The sequence below is a fragment of the Phalaenopsis equestris genome, unplaced genomic scaffold (genome assembly GCF_001263595.1).
Source record: "Phalaenopsis equestris unplaced genomic scaffold, ASM126359v1 Scaffold000096, whole genome shotgun sequence".
Lineage (NCBI taxonomy): Eukaryota > Viridiplantae > Streptophyta > Magnoliopsida > Asparagales > Orchidaceae > Phalaenopsis > Phalaenopsis equestris.
In genome coordinates, this window is record NW_018164538.1 from 1,410,542 (window position 1) to 1,423,386 (window position 12,845).

Consider the following 12,845-nt stretch of genomic DNA (forward strand, 5'->3'; position numbering starts at 1 on the left):
TTTTAGGAGCACACCCTAGGTGAGAGTCCATCCACCTAGCCCTCAATGTAGGCTTCCTAAATTTTAGGAGCATACCCTAGGTGAGAGTCCATCCACCTAGCCCTTAGCATAGACTTCCTAGTTTTTAGGAGCACACCTTAGGTGAGAGTTTATCCACCTGATCCTCAGCATAGACTTTCTAGATTTTAGGAGCACACCCTAGGTGAGAGTCCATCCACCTAATTCTCAGCATAGATTTTCCAGTCTTTAGAAGCACACCTTAGGTGAGAGCTCATCTGCCTAATCTCTGCAGTGTAACCTCCCAAGGTTTCAGGAGCATACCTTAGGTAAGAGTCAATTCACCTAATTCTCGAATGCACAATGAAACTAGACACTTGACCATAATTCACAAACTGACTAAAACACTAGACATGATGCACCGAGACGTGACCCATACTTCCTTAATTAAATCAACAGTGAAATTCCCTCAATGACTTAACCTACAATAAAACTCAGTGCACTGGGATTTGAGTTTGGATATTACACTCAAATCCTCCTGGCAATTGCGGAAATTTGTTAATGTCACATATAAATCATCAGACTAGGATAGGTCTAAGGTCTAAGTGGCAAGGGCGATGACGACATTGCTTATGTGTGTTTAAACGAGGGATATGAAATGAGATCATTAGAATAGTATCTCTTCCCTCAAGGATCTTCTATAAGGGAGAGGAAATGATCCATGATACTATTCGCCGATTCTTGGTGGGATCGTTGCCCCGACACTCTTAGGTTGTCAGTAGTTCTAGCACGATTAGAGTGACTGGCCTGTGGACTGTACATTTTAAAAAGAACTTGAAAAAAAAAAAAAAAAAAGACTTGAACAACTTTTGCATGAAAATTTTTTTATGAAAATTTATAAAGGTTCACAGTCCATGGTTGTCATTTGGATCGAGGTTAAGGACTGCCTTCTGTAGATTGTCGGGTTGGCAACTCTTACCCAAGGCTGGGAAGCACACAGTCCAGCTCTGAGCCCCCACTTTTACCAATGTCTTACACCCAGTCCTGATCTTTCATATGTGGCTAAGGGTTTCTTTTGCTTGTGATTTTTACAATTCATTTTTTCTGACTTTCGCGTTAGGTTTTCTCGTCTTGTTTAATTTTCTTGCAAGTTTATTTAAATCTCCTGCAAATCATACTATGCTCGCAACATTAATAACACAACAGTGGCAGATGCCCAGGTACGCTTTTACAATTTATCTACAACATTTTACTTTATTGCATTTTACATTTCAAGTACATTTTATTTACCTGCGATTTGTTTATTCTCCATGCAAAACCAAAATTGAAGCAAAACAAAATCAAAACATTAACACCAAAAATGAGAAGCACAAATCACCAATCCCAAACACTTAAACCCCTGGAACCGTCGCGACGACAGGAGCTTGGAGCCAACTTTGTGGGCAGCACGACGAGGAGCTTGGACGACGAGGATCTTGGATCGAGCGACAAGAGGATCTTCTTCGGCATTATCCCTTCATAGCATAATAACAACCCATAGGACTTCGAGGTAGCTCGCCTAGCGCGACGTAAATTCTCACATTCCCTCTTTAGGCTCCTGTACAACTAAGTCCTAACTCGACTTAGGTTCTGAGGTTGTCGTATGGTACGACGTAAACGCTCTTATCTTTGTGAGCTATTTGCATAATCAGGCATTATGCAAGTTTAAGTTCCAAATAAGAAAATTGACGGGATTCAACATTTAAATAACATCTTCTCATTAATTAACATCGTCTCCAAAAATATAGCCACACTGTAGGATAGTCTGGGAAGTCACCGAGATTTATCTCGGATCAGTGACATCCCCTACCTTCTCCTTCTTTTGGACTCCTGAAAATAAGTATTCCGTATTGAGTCATTCCCACTTGATTTTCCTCGTCCTATCGTGAAAACCTAAACTTAGAATTCTTGAAGACTAGAACCACCGATCATTATCGAGAGTTTTCTCAAGTGATTCCCGTCACTTAGGATGTAATTAACTATAAGGGCTTGCCTCTATAGGGAACTTGGAACCCAGGTAAAATAAATCTTATTTAATCTTTGTATTAAATAGGGGAATTTGTCGGTCATATATAAAAGGTTCGCAGACCAAAAGGATTGGGGCTATCGCAGAGGTCTACACTTATCTTTCGGAAGGGTGTAGTATTCGCGGTATCAGACATGATTATGCAAACTATTAGACGAATGAGATCTATTTGGTCTCATTTTTCAAAAAATAAAATATACTACTTTCAAAACTCAAACTATATACCTCTTATACTTAAATTAAATTTCAAAAATTATTTTCATATACCATATTTTCAAATTATCAAAATCTATCGAAAAAGTTGACCGACACTTGTCAAAATCTGTCGAAGACAAAACCACCATCCAAAAAGAAAACCCATAAGCATCCGAAAGACAGTTTTTCAACCGATTCTTGTTGAATTGTCCGCATTTATCCCATAGCATAGCAAGGTCATCCCTTCATGTGAATTGAGGAACTCAAATAAAAAAGATAGTACTTTTGAAAGGACTGCGCAACAAGTTAAGGAACAAAAGTCAAGCGAAAAGCGATCGGAAAGCATTAACCAATTGAGAGAAGAGGAAGGGACCTTTCACAGTAAAAATCCAAGCTTGAACTAAAAGCAGGATACCTTTTGATGTGTGCAAGGGATGAGATCAGCAGCTTTGCACCGGAGAGCAAGAGAAATAGCAGAGTTATGGAAAAACTTTATGCGATTTAGATGCAACATCAATCTTATGCCATTATCAATATTTAAAAGATTAAGATTAGGAGAAATATCCCCTACTACTATAACTCTGCAATTAGCAAATCGTTTAATAATCTATCCTAAAAGAGTTATAGAAGATGTCTTAGTGAAAGTGGATCAATTTATCTTTCTTGTTGATTTTATTGTGCTAGATATGGAGGAAGATAAGAAGATACCTATCATTTTGGGAAGATATTTCCTAGATATAGGAAGAGCAATGTTAGATGTGCAGAATGGGGAATTAATTATGCGCATCAATGATCAGATAGTTATATTTAATATTTTCAAATCAATGAAATATCCTGCAAAAGGCAAAAATGATGAATGATTTATAATAGATGTGTTAAGATATCTAAGTGAATGTCTTTTCAAAACAACTTATGAAAAGAAATTCGAAATGAAAAAGTTGGAACACGAGCAAGAAGAGGAATTAGATCAATATGAAGATTTTTACAAGGAAGATTCAAATTATCTTGGTGTGAAATTGGGCTATGATTTAAATAAAAAATATGACACTCAGTAAGGCACAATGACGTACTAATCTATAGAGCTACACGTATGATATAGATGGATATTCAAAACGTTAAATCGTGGATGTATAGCAGATTATCCAGGAATAAAAGATTAACTGACGAGTTTTTGGCTGGCATTAAAGAGTTTGTGCATGTGACGTCGCAACTGTCAGTTTACCTTTCATAAGGTATGTTCGAATGCTCCTATGCAAACACAAGAATCAAACGTACCTAACACCTAAAAAAGTGAAGTTTGGTCTATGTCGTAGAGAATTTAAATCTGATTATTGATATTGGACTTCACATGATGAACTTGAACCAGATGTTCAGTACGGTCATATTGAAGCTTCATCAAGTTATGCCCCTCCAATTGTTCACGATTCTGACATGTATGAGAAAATGATTTATGATGCGAGCAGGACTCATTTTGTTGGAAGCGTGTCTGATGATGACCAGGAACCGTACAGTAAAGCGCAACAATTCTATGAATATTAAATGTTACACAACAACCCCTGTGAAAAGAAAGCACTTCGCACATAGAGTTATAGATCGTCTTGAGAATGTTGAGTATTTAATTTGATTTCAACATGCCTAGGGAATGTTTTAATAATATAGCAACAAAATTAAAGAAGACGAACACTGCAGATAATTTAATTCCAGAAGATTTGTATAGAACTATAAAGTTCGTGGAGAAGTTGGGGCTACTATCTGAAAAGATAAACTGATGCGTCAAAGGATTTATGTTATATTACAAGAAAGATGCACACGAGACGAACTGTCAATTTTGCAGTGGTGATAGGCTCAAACCAAGAATGAGAAAGAATAAAAATCAGAATAATATTCCTTACAAACGTCTCTTTTACTTTTCTCTCCTTTCACGGATCCAACGACTTTTTGCTTCATATGCATAGAACTCCCCACATAACATGGCATAATATCAAATCTGTTAGTGCTAATACAATGACTCATCCCTAGACCGGTGAAACTTGGAAACACTTCGACTACAAATTTTGCAGCAGAACAACGCAACTTTAGGCTTGGATTATGTGCAAATGGATTCACACCTTACAGTCACGCTACAACACCCTATTCATGTTGGTCAATTATTACCATGACATATAATTTGCCCCATGATATGTGCATGATTGTGTCATTCTTATTTCTAAAGTTGATAAACACCTTGGTATAGTATTTTTGGTATTGGAGGTTATTTTGATCACCTCTCACTTATCTGGAAGTGAGAGTTAAGTTAAAGCTTATTATGAAAAATATTAAATGTAATGGTTATACATTATGAAGTGTGTATATACTAGAAATATTGCTATTAGACAACCTAATTAAAGGAGATCTAATTACATATTTATTTCTATATTAGGTATATTATGTTAGATAAACTAATTAGAAGAGATATAATTACAGGATTTTTTCTATACTAGAAATATTCTTAATTTGTATGTTTTGATCATCTCTTAGTTATAGCAGGAATTAAGCTTGATTTTTTTGTGTAGAGTTATAACTTTATTTCGGCCTTTTTTTTTACTCTCCACCTGTTCGTAGTGGAATAGCCTAAATCACACTGTCTTTGATCGCTTGCTTATTGTATGATTTTGTTTATAGCATTATTTTGCACAACAGTTGGCTCATCTATAAGAAAATATTTGTATCTTATATTCGTAACGCACGAGTTTTCCTTTCCTCTTCGTATTCATGCCTAAGTGTTTTCACTTCACTCTCCACCCATCACCTCTCTTGTCCAAATCGCCCGAAGGCAAAACCACCATCCAAAAAGAGAACCCATAAGCATCCGGAAGACAGTTTTTCAGCCGATTCGTGCCGAATTGACTGTTAGGGTTTCCTATCCGGAAGAATACGGTCGGCATTTATCCCATAACATACAACGTCATCCCTTCATGCGAATTGAGAAACTCAAATGAAAAATATAGTACTTTTGAAAGGACTGCGCAGCTAGTTAGAGAAACAGAAATCAAGCGAAAAACGACAGGAAAGCATTAACCAATTGAGAGAAGAGGGAGGGACCTTTCACAGTAAAAATCCATGCATGAACTAACAGCAGGATACCTTTTGATGTGCGCAAGGGATGAGATCAGCAGCGCTGCGCCAGCGAGGAAGAGAAGTAACAGCACGGTCGTGATTCTTGGAAGTAGATCAGGTCGGCGTAAGCCGTAGAGGGAGAGAAATTGTGAGCGGCACATTCTTTATTTAGAGAAATTTACATAAATTCATATAATTCTTATGCGCTTGCATGCCTAAAAATTTGAGTGATGTGCGAGTAAATATCTATGTTTAGGTGTTAGATTTGTAAATATATTAAAATTTGTGGTACGTATGTAAATGCCCTTAGACAAGCCAAGTGGCATTGCTAAAGTAAGCGTTCCGCGAAATAGACCCGGCGGCCCCGCGTTCTCAATTGATAATACCTCCATTGCCCGGCTCCCCAATATCTCGTGAAGCCTGCACTAGCTTCGGCCGATCCCGAAACTGCACGAAAGTCTTCAGCCCTATCGTCTCAAGCAAAGTCTTTGATAATTCCTCTTCCACCGTCACTCGGGTGTGGAGTCCCGATCGACACTGCTACTTCTAATCCTTGGTCTACTTTCGGATTGGTGAACGGTGTTACGGACAGCCAACGACTAAAGTGGTAGCGGCAACAGTGGCTGACAACGAACTACAGTGGTGGTGAAATGTGGCGGTGGCTTGCAATGGGCAGCGGCAGGTGACGACGGTTTGGTGGCAACTGCAAGTGATTGATGAAGACGGCAGACGAAGATGGGCAGCAAGCAGGCAGTGGAGGTGCAAGCGGTCGGAGAGACGACACCAATCCGGAGGGGTGGGTGTTTACCTATAATATTTTACATGAATGGTGAAGTTCAAATTCAACCATATCGACCAAATCCAAAATTAAGCCAAAATGATTATGGTATAAAATTTAAATTCATTCATATTTTACATTGTATCTGTAATTATTCATATCAAACACTTAGTTTTCTCAAATAACCACAAAAGAATCACACTATACCACAAATTCACTCAACCAAATAACCCTAAATTTGGTTTAATCAAGGAAGTGAAAAATCATAACCATATCACAATTAAAAGTATTCTATTATTATTATAAGTAAAACATTTTAGAAGAAGACTTTTCCTTCAAATGAGAATACATCAATATAATGTACTATATATAAATTATAAGAGATCACTCATGTAGCAATGGTAAGGACAGCCATGAAGCCTTAGAGTTGTCTTCTATAGATGATTTGTGATTTGTGCTATTATTTTTCTTGTAAGTGGGGAGATAAGTGGCTAGGAAGATCTACATTGATGACTAGTTAACCTCGGTCAATAATAGTAATAGCAACCACTATTCCCACCAAGATTGGTGCTCGCTATTACTAGATGCTAGACATTGGTGATGATCTGGGCAGTAGGCTAGATGAAAACAACATGCATCAATCAGTTTAGGCATTAGTGGGGATGTTGTGTGTTGGCCTTAGTAGCATTTACGAGAGGTAGTTTAGGTGGGGATTGCATTGATTGACATACATTTACCGTGCTAGTGATCACGAGTGTACTTTTTTGTGACAATAAACATTACGACAATAAACACTAGCATTAACGTCGAATGTTGTTAACTAATATAATCATAATATTAATGGTGACAGAGCACTTCAGTCTTACTAGTGACAAATACTATGAAATATTAGACTTTGACTTTAGTTGAACACATGACAATTGGAATTTACACACGCATCAGAGTTGATAGTAATGATGAAGGATATCTAATGTATTGATTAGGTGGGAATGATATGTGTAGATCTTGTTGGCAACAATGGGTGTTAGTTTTGTTGGAAATAACGAGCATTAATCTTGGAGGGAACAATAGGTAGTAACTTTGATGATGTTTGGAGCTCAAGTATTTTTAAGTTAGTCTCATTAAAATTTTCATTTTTAACTAGAAGATTATTTAAAATTTTTTGATGGTTTATATCGATCATAGTTATTTTTGTAAGGTTTTGATCTAAAAATTTAAGTGAATTGAGTTCTATAAACTTATATCAAAGTTCATGATTATTGAAATGACTTCTTTGAAAACATGAAGATATTAATTGTAGGAAATATGTTGCTTCATTTAAATTAAAATAAAAAACCGCAAACATTTATTTGCATAAGAGTTAACAAATTAGATGTTATGCATGAATAAAAAATGACAGAAAAATTAACTCAGCATATCATAATCAAAATTAATTCAAATTAAGTATTAAAATTATTCAATTTAAGTTTTGCTAAGTGTAATATTTGAATAATCTTTAATATATTACAATACTTTCATCTAAAAATAAAAGAAAAGTGATAACTCATACTCGTATCTTAGTTCTGCAACAAAACACTCCTAAGAACTGCAAAAGTACATTGGAAATAAAAGAAAAGACTCGACCAGCAAGAAGCTAATTTTAGCGAGAAAGCCAACAAAAATGCAATGTATGATGAGTTGTGTCTAATGGAGGAGCTCAGCAACACCTGCAAGCAAAAGTTAGCATGTCATTAAATGCTCCCTCCTTTTTATTATGGTTGTGTGTGTGCATATATATTGACACGACCTCCTGCAGAAGAACGTTTTAATACACTACCATGCATATCAAACACACAAACATACTAAGAGCACAAAGCAAGAAAGAAGTCTGGTTAGGGCAACGAAACCAATAAAAAATAATAGTCAGACATCAAAATACTGCTTAGCATATCAGACCTAGCCTAACACACCATCTAACGAGAAGTGTCCTAACAACACCTAAGTGTACAGGGTGAAGTCTCTGGTTATTGTATGACTTTGATCCAAGGGATCTAAAGCACTGCCACACCAATCCCGTTCTAAAGATCCAAGGGATCTAAAACACATCACAACGAATGGGTGACATTTTAAAGAGGTTGTCTCACATATGCCTAACATTTATAGTTTTAAAGTATGCGGATAATATTTATATTATAAAAAATATCCAATAGTTTAAAATAACGGACTATAAAATGTGGGTCCATGACACATATGACCTGCTTTTGAGTCCTTAGATCCTTAGCAAAATCATACTATTTGTTGTTTGTGATATAAAAACTTGTATTGCTCGCTGAGGTATCCTCACGGGTAATTCTCGTTTTAGTATCACGACCAACAAACCAGTCTCTCTCTTAACCAGTAGAACAAACCATCAAAGCATATGGGCAAGTCATACAATTATGTAAAAAGTCCACAATGTGATTGTTCGACCAAAGTACGAAACCATCACAACGGACAACCAGAAGGGTGAATTACACACCATGCAAATGGATGCAAGAATTTTACATGCAACTTGACGCACACCAACGAGATGTACCGGTAAGATAGACTTCCTATGGAGAGGAATTATACTTGCCCTAGAGACCCGGAGCGCCATGCAACCAGCAGGCACTGGCTAGAAATAAGGCCGAAATCAAAATTTGATGCTAACAAATCCCATGGCGCTGAACAAATATAAATGACGCAATACAAGCGCCACTAAGGGAAGAGGTCGAAATCAGTCAACAAAACCTATAGGAGGTTATTCCAATGTTTCATGTAGAGGTAGAACATCAACTATATCCAACATCAAATGCCGAATATGTAATAAAAATGGTTACTCCACTTCCATTTGTTGGCATAAGACAAATATTGAGTATACACCATCAACTCCAGCTCAAGCCCTCAATGTCACCTCCAAGGAATGGGTTTTAGACTCCAGTTTGATGGCACACTTCATGTCAGATCTAATTCAACTTCAACCAGCTACATCTCATCATGGGATTGAACAAGTTATGGTGGGCAATGGACAAATGGTTCCAATCCAACTTAAAGGTGATGGCATTCTTCCCACCCCAAACCGTAAGCTCAAACTCTCTTAAATTCATCATACATTCCTTCTTTTCTCTGTTCTTATCAATTCTTCTCCCTGTTCTTACAAAGACAAGGAACTTGGGTCTTGGTCCCTAGCGGAGCGGAGCGGAGCGGAAGAATCTGTCCAAATCGGGAAGTTACGTTATGTGGGTTGGGGGTGTTGGGTCAACGCCCCGCTATACGGTACATGGGTAATTTGGGAATTACATATTGTACTGTAGGGCTTACTCTAGGATTATAAATAGACCTATTTGTAATCCTAGGTCTTTGAGAGAGCTGAATTTTGTATTCTGTAATCTTTTCTGAATATTGAAAAGGAGGTCGCCGCTCTGCTCCCGAGGATGTAGGCATCTTTGCCGAACCTCGTTAAATCTCTGTGTTCTTCTGGATTTGTGTCGATTACTGTTTTTTCTTCGCCCTTATTTTCTTAACAGTTTCTTACTTTCACTGAATTCTTTCTCACAAGGGGCTTTCAAATCAGCAAAATGGATCCCTCGCTTCTTATCTACAATCAAAAGCTGGTTCTATCTTCATTCTTCTTTATGTGGAAGACATTCTCATCACGGGTAATAATATTAAACTCATTTCTAAGCTGACTACGGCTACTCAATTCCAGCTCAAAAATGTTGGCATGGTCGGATGCTTCTTGGGAATTGATGTCTAAAAATCTACAAAGTCATTATTTTTTCAGCCAACAAAGGTAGGAACTTCAATTAATTGATTCTGCAGGACAAATGGAATGTCGAACCATCAACACCCCTATGCCCGTGAAGACACATGCTACCGTCCTAGATGCTCCATTTCATAATCCAAAATTGTATTGTAAACTGACAAAAGGCACTTGACATGCCCAGACATTGCATATGTTGTTAATCGTTAATGCCAGAAAATGCATGTGCCTAAGACTTTAGATTATATGTGGTTGGTTCATCTCTTCTGCTACCTCTAGGGAACGCTTCATTATGGCATGCTCATCGAACCAGACAATCTTCAACTCACATTCTATGCTGATTCGATTGGGCAGAGGACCCTTCTGACTGCAAATCTACTAATGAGGTGTGCTCATTTCCTGGCAACACTCTTATTTCCTGGCAAGTACAATAACAATCCACATTTGCTCACTCCTCTACGGAAGCCGAATACCGAGCATTAGCCATAGCTACCACCGATATACTATGGCTTAGGTGTCTCATTAAATAATTTGGGTATCTTGTAACTCAGTTACGCTTCTTTATTGTGAGAACATTTTGATAATATCTCTGATAAAGACCCCATTTTTCATGTGAGGCCGGATTAAACACATAGAAATTGATCACCACTTCCTTCATGCCCACATAAACCTTAGTAACATCCAAGGCCGGACTAAACACAGAGAGATTGATCACCATTTCCTTCATGCCCACATAAACCTTAGTAACATCCAACATCAACACATTCAATGTCGACAGCAACTAGCGGATATCCTTACTAAAAGTCTTCCCAAGAATCAATTTCATGATCTCTGCACCAAGCTTGCAATTCTACCCGGAACTCTTAGCTTATAGGAGGGTATTAGCCATAATACACACAGTGATCCCCAACACTCCTAAGGTCAATACCATAGCTGACTGGCAACAAGGGACTCATTACAACTCACAGCACTCACTGTAGAATATTCTATATTCGCAAAATATACTCTGTACTACTGTAAAATAAGAGGTAATGTAATCCATTGTTCCTACAGGTAAAACAAGTGGGTGTTGCTTCGGGTAACCTTCTTCTTTTTCTCTTTGTTCTTGTTATTTATTCCCCCTGTTCTTAGTTCTAAAACCTACCTTGATCAAATTTTGATCCACACACCCTCCTCCAATTCTTCCCATCCATAATATTTAAGATTTAGTCCATAAGAAATAAATTATTAAAATCATAATAGATGCAAATATCCAAATTAAATTCTATTACAGTTATCTTTTCCACGAATATTTTTCAATAATGCATTTTTTTCACACGAAATTTAATTCTGCATCCATCATAGAACAACTTAAAAACATGATAAATTCATTAAAAAAAAAAGAAAAAAAAATCCTAATCTTCTTCAGGAATGCTACATAAGGCAGGTCTCCACCTTCTGCTTCGATCATGGAAGCAGCTGGTCTTCTTCTTCTTCCTCTTCAGCTGCAGTTTTCTCAGGTCAACTACTGCTGCCATGGCCTCTAAGAACTGAACCAGATGTCTTCTGCTTACCACCACCCTTACTCTCATCACTCCTCCTACTTCATTACCTCTGCAGCATGTACATATTCTATCAGTAATATTCTTGTATAACTTCATCTATATTATAAGTTTCCAATTCACCTACTGCAGCTTATCTCTTCTTGCTTCTGTATATATATTTAGATCAAGATTGAGAGAGAGACAGAGAGAGAGAGTTCATCATTGTGAAATTATGATTTTATAATATAAATAATGATGGCCTTCGCTTATTTAATTTGCAGCAGATTCTATGGAGCTGTGGTTTTAGGAGAAGAAGACCAATCAGAGATTATAATTTGTGAAATTTATTCAGACTCGATTGTTTGAGTCCCTCATTGTGATGATATGGCATATATGTCATAGATAATTTATACACAATAATATATGCAGAATATTATGCACATTTAGTTCATTTAAGATGTATTTGAAATAGCTTTTCATCGTTCTACATATCATTTTATTATCCTACTTTTCAAAAGCAAAAAAAGAAAAAAAAAAAACTTATTCCAGTTGATAATGTAAATATTAGTCAAGTAGAAAGCTTGTTCCAGGAAGATAAAGTTCAATTTTGCGTGCAGTGTTAGCTATATACCTAAATAGTCTGACAATCATAAATAAATGACTGCATCAGCTGGTTGTAGAAGGAATTAATGAAAACTTAAAAAGGCAAGTGTGCAATATCCTTGCAAATTTTAGTTATTGAGTGTGGGTATGGAAATGCTAATGGCATTTCAATATTGGATTGAGTGATCAAGCCAACAAAAAATAAGAATTTATGCTGAAATTGTCAGCTTTTGTAAATATTAAATTGAAGTTAGTAAGGTTCAGTGTCCCTCCTCTATTTATTGTTATTGAGATTGTATTTGATTATTGATGTTGATATCTGAATGTACAAGTAAATGATAATGCACTTTGATGCTTAAATTTTCTATTGTTCAACGAGTACTATATGATTTTAAATAAATTTTGAGAATTCAATTATAATATAGTCCTCGATGGGATGGGGGGTGTTATTCATGACACTATATGAAGGGTCGACACTAAGTTGCTGAAAGTGTTATTCCATGAAATGGTTAAATTAATCTAATATCACTTCTAATGTAAGTTGGCAATCACCACTCTCTAAAACTTACTTATATATGTTTTCTTCTTTAGTTGTTGAGAAATTAGGGCAAGGAAATGCAAGAATCAACAGAACGGTCAAGAACGAACAGAAGAATTTAACGAGGTTTAGCAATGTGTCTACATCCTTGGGAGCAATATACGACAGCCTTTTTTGATTTCTTGAAAACAGTACATCCCCTTAGGGTTACAAATACAATATATATAAAATATGATTATAAAATTACTCTGTACCGTACTGCGGGGACAATGCCACCACACCCTCAACCC

The 12,845-nt window shown here is 36.7% G+C and overlaps 1 protein-coding gene across 3 annotated transcripts in view; it reads right to left on the reverse strand.

Annotated features, from left to right (window-relative positions):
• Positions 1 to 5,506, reverse strand: part of LOC110020465 — a 14,757-nt gene extending 9,251 nt beyond the window's left edge. For all 3 annotated transcript variants that reach the window (XM_020718580.1, XM_020718579.1, XM_020718578.1), the window contains exon 1: positions 5,381 to 5,506. The gene's annotated coding sequence lies outside the window, so the exon portion shown is untranslated. The remainder of the gene's footprint in view (positions 1 to 5,380) is intronic.
• Positions 5,507 to 12,845: the final 7,339 nt, after the last annotated feature.